Source organism: Tupaia chinensis, unplaced genomic scaffold, assembly GCF_000334495.1.
Source record: "Tupaia chinensis unplaced genomic scaffold, TupChi_1.0 Scaffold143612_1, whole genome shotgun sequence".
Taxonomy (NCBI): Eukaryota; Metazoa; Chordata; class Mammalia; order Scandentia; family Tupaiidae; genus Tupaia; species Tupaia belangeri.
The window spans coordinates 88,821-93,972 of NW_006203459.1; positions in this window are offsets into that span (position 1 = coordinate 88,821).

A 5,152-nucleotide genomic window follows, 5' to 3' on the forward strand; every position below is an offset into this window, starting at 1 on the left:
ATACAACAGACAAATGGACTTCCTCATCCTGAGAACTGTGATTGACTTTACCTGATCTGACAAGACAAACAGCTTGTTTTATAATTATTGCTTCCATGCTTTGTATACCCTGTTCCTTGGAGTAAATCTTTTATTGCCCCTCACCCATTTACTGGCATGTATCACATTTTCAATAAAAAGGCACGATGATTCCTAGCAGTTGTCACTCCTCAGAGAGCGATCTCTGGGAGTGTATGGCTGAGGATGTGCATGAAAAGGCACGAGGCCTTAGTCTTCCTTTCTTTCCAGCGCCGCCTTCGTTGAAATAACCCACCCACACTGAGGCTGGACCCCGGCACAGTTCCATCTCCAGCCTTCTAGAAGAACAGCCCTCCAACTCTCTAGCACAGCCCAGTACCATCTCCATCCTCCTGGCCAGTAAGAGAAACTGAGACAGGACCACTAACAGTCCCCTGTGTCAGCTCCAGCTCTGCTATAAGCCCAGGACGATCAACCCCAGAGCCTTCCCCAGTCAGAAAGGTAGCCTGTTTTTCTGTGTCTTTTTATTCTATCTTTTCCTAATTTCCTACTTCTCCTTACCACACAGGACAGCCCACAGATCTCTAGAAGAGCCCATTTCTATTTCCAGACCAATGGCCAGTAAGGGACATTGAGGCAGGACTATTCATTGGCTTCAGCACCCACCAGCTCCAGCTCTGGACCCAGATCAGCTCCCCTAATCCCAGAGGCCTCCCTGTCAGAAAGGACTGCCCCCCAGCTCTCCAGCAGAGCCCAGTTCCACCTCCAGCCCCACATTAAGGGACACTGAGGCACTGCCACTCACTAGTCCTGGCTCTGGCTCCAGCTTCAACTACGGCTGCAACCCAGCTGCCCCAACCCCAGAGCCTTTTCCATCAGAAAGGACAGCCCCAGATCTCTAGCAGAGCCTGTCCATCTCCACCCCATGGCCAAACAGACCCCAGCTCTCCACCAGAACCCAGTTCCATCTCCAGCACCCTGGTCTTAAAAGACACTGAGGCAGGGCCACTGAATGGTCCTGACCCCAGCTCCAGCTATGGCCCCAGCCCAACCCTCCCAACCACAGAGCACCGCTGTCAGAAATGTAGGCTGTTAGTTTTTTTTCCTCTTCTTTCTTTTGCTCATTTCATACTTCTACTTGGCCTACAGGACAGTCTCCAGCTTTCCAGCAGAACCTAGTTCCATCACTAGCTCCCTGGCCAGTAAGAGACACTGAGGCTGGGTCACTCACTTGCCCCAGCCTCAGCTCCAGATCTGGCTCCAGCCCAGTTGCCAAACCCCAGATTCCCTATCAGAAAAGATAGCCCCCAGCACTCCAGCCGAGCCCAGTTCCATCTCTAGCTCCCTGGTCAATAAGGGACACTGAGGCAGAGCCACTCACTGACCCCATCTCCAGCTCTGGCCCCAGCCCAACATAACCAACCACAGAGCCCCATTCCATCAGAAACTTAGGCTTTTTTTTTTTTTCCTCTTCTTTCTTTTGCTAATTTCCTCCTTCCCTACCCCACAGGACATCTCCCAGCTCTCCAGGAGAGCCCCATTCCATCTCCAGTCCTCTGGCTGATAAAAAAACACTGAGGCAGGGCCAGTCAGGGTGCTGGTTTTGGCCCCAGCGCCAATCCTGCCCCAGCCCAGCTCCCTCAACCCTAGAGTCCCACATGTCAGTAAGGACATCTTCCAGCTATTCAGCAGAACCCAGTTCCATCTCCAGTACCCTGGCCTGTAATAGACACTGAGGCAGGGCCAATCACTGGCCCTGGCCAGGGCTCTAGCTCCGGTCCCAGGTCAGCTCCTTCAATCCCAGGTCTCCCTCAGAGAGGACTACCCCCAGCACTTTAGCAGAGCTCAGTTCCATCTCCATCCCACTGGCCAGGAACAGACACTGAGGCAGGGCCACTCACTGGCCCTGGGCCAACCTCTAGCTCCAGCCCCTCTCAGCTTCCCCAATCACAGAGCCCACCCCCATCAGAAAGGTAGGCTGATTCATTTTTTCTTTTCTTCTTTATTTAGATAATTTCCTACTTCTCCTTACTCCACGGGACAACCCCAGCTCTCCAGCAGAGCCCAGTTCCATATCCAGCTGAGACCAGTTCTATCTCCAGCCCCCGGCCAATAAGGGACACTAAGTCAGGGCCACTCACTGGCCCAATACCCAGCTCAAGATCCAGCCTAAATCCACCTCCAATTCCAGTGCTGCTCCTGTCAGAAAAAATGGCCCCCAGGTCTCCAGCAGAGCCCAGATCCATCTCTAGCCTACTGGCTAGACAGCCCCAACTATCCAACAGCGTCACATTCCATCTCCCACCCTTTGGTCAGTAAGGGACACTAAGGTAGGGCTACTCACTGGCCTGGGCCTGCTCCACCTTCGGCCCCACCCCAGCTCCTCCAATCCCAGAGACTCTCTGTCAGAAAGGTAGGTGGCTTTTTCTGTTCTTTCTTTTGCTAATTTCTTACTTCTCATTACCCCACTGGACAACCCCCAGCTCTCCAGTATAGCCCAGTTCCATCTCCAGGCTCCTGGCCAGTAAGAGATACTAAGGCAGGACCACTCACTGTCCTTGGCCCCAGCTCCAGCTTCCCAGATCCCCCAACCCCAAAGCCCCCTTCATCAGAAAGGTAAGCTGTATTTTTCCCTTTTCTTTCTTTTGCTAATTTCCTACTTCTTCTTACCCCCAGGACAGCCACCAACTCCCCAGCAGAGCCCATTTCTATCTCCAGTCCCCAAGCCTGTAACAGACAATGAGGTAGGGTCTCTCATTGGACCGGACCTTAGCACCAGCTCAGACCCCAGCCCAGCTCTTCCAATTCCAGAGTCCAACCCTGTCAGAAAGTTTATTTTTTCTATTCCTCTTTTTTCTTTTCCTAATTTCCTACTTCTCATTATCCCACAGGACAGCCACCAGCTCTCAAACAGAGCCCAGTACCATCTCCAGCCCCCTGGTGAAATCATGTGTCAGAGTAATTTTTCTTAATTCTCTTTCATATTCTTTTTCTTCCCTTTTATATTGTCATCTCCTCATCATCCTACACGCAACCAGAGGGACTAGACAGTTCTAGAATCACAGTTTTCAAATACCCTAGTATTATGATGTTCCCTGGGATCCTTAATTTTACTGAACCACCTGTGTTAAAGGAGAAAGTGCTCTTCAGACACCTGAATAGAAGACTATTCCTGTCAAGATCACATTGCTAAACACAGCAGAAGAGAGATTTTGGTCCACAGCAGTTCAAATTACAGCAAAAGGGAAGCATATTTGATCCCATTAGAAGAAATATTCTCCAAAAAGGTATCCAAAAGTGAATACATCTCTTAATGGCTAGAAGTAGAGACCTTCAGGTCTGAATAAACCAGGAAATAAGTCTCCATGAAAATAAGGCAGTAACTCACCTGCATCTCTTGAAAAACAGAATAAATTAGCAAAATGTCAGAGAAAGAATGTAAAACATTCATGGTGACAAAACTCCATGAGTTGGAATAGAAAAGAAACAACGAACTACAGGATATTAGGAAGTCCTTACACGATATCAAAGAAGAAATGGACAATATAAGAAAGAATCAGATGGAACTATTAGAGATGAAGTCTGTAATACAGGAAATCAAAAATTCTCTAGAAAGTAATAAAAGTCAATTAGACCTTGTTGAATATCGAATCTCTGATGGAGAAGATAAAACCTCTGACCTGGAAAAAAAATTAAAAAGATAGAGAAAATAACAACAAAAAATTCCTCATGTATAATATACAAGAAATACTAGTTTCCATTTAATGTCCAAACATTGGAATAATAGGTATTCCACAAGGTGAAGAAACTAATAAAGGCATGGCAAAGTCTATCCCATAAAATCCTGGAAGAAAACTTCCAAAGTCTAGAAAAGGACTAAAACAGCCTGATGAAAGAAATACAAAGGAATCCAAATAGAATCAACCGAAGAAGATCTTCTGCAAGGCACATCTTAGCCAAATTGGTCAAGACCACAGATAAAGACAAGATACTAAAATTGGAAAGAGAGAAATGACAAGCTCTTACAAAGGACATCCCATCAGGCTGAAAGAGGACCCTTCAACAAAAACAATGCAAGCAAGGAAAGAATGGGAAGACATATAGAAAGTCTTAACAGAGAAACAATTTCAACCAAGATTTTTATATCCAGCAAGATTATACTTCATATGGCAAAAAAAGAGGTTAAAATCTTTTCAGACAAACAAAACTTGAAAGAATTTGTCAACACTAGATCAGCTCTTTGAGAGGTTTTTCACTATAGGGCACGTGCACTTGCCAGACAGACAGAGACATAGAGACAAAGCGAGAAATCACCCCCCAGGGGGGATGGTCATGCCACAATCCCTTCTCCTCCATTCTCCTCTCAGGATCTTGGGCATGCACGCACACGCGCCCGGCGTGAGATTTAAGCCACAGGGTCCGGGATGCGAACCGCGGTTGACTACATGGGAGTCCAGCGACATAGCCATTACGCCAACTGCTGGTTCCCTAGATCAGCTCTTCAAGAAACTCTGAAGAGAATGCTGTTTCAGGAAAACTAAAGAATGAGCAGCCAGAAATAAGGTAATAAATGACAACCAAAATGATAGCCAACTTAAAAGTAAGGATGAGTCCAGAAATATTGATAATAGCATTAAATGCTAATAGATTAAATTTTGCAATCAGGAGATACAGACTGGCTGAATGGAAAAAAAAAGAAAAAAGAAAAGATAAACCAGAAACACTCTGTTGCCTACAAGAAACACATCTCATGAATAAAGACATACATAGACTAAAAGAGAAGGGTTGGAAAAAGGTATTCCATGCAAATGGGAACCAAAAAAAGAGCTGGAGTTGCAATGCTAACTTTTGACAAAATAGGCTTTAAAACAAAAACTGTTTGAAGAGACAAAGAAGGGCACTATAATTTATCAAAAGGGTTAATCCATCAATAAGATACAACACCTAGGGAACCAGCAGTTAGCGTAATGGCTATGTCACTGGACTCCCCACATAGTTGACTGCGGTTTGTGTCCCAGATCCGGTGGCTTAAAACTCATGCTGGGCACGTGTGCGTGCGTGACCAAGATCCTGAGAGGAGAATGGAGGAGAAGGGACTGCGGCGTGACCATCCCCTCTGGGGGGTGATTTCTCG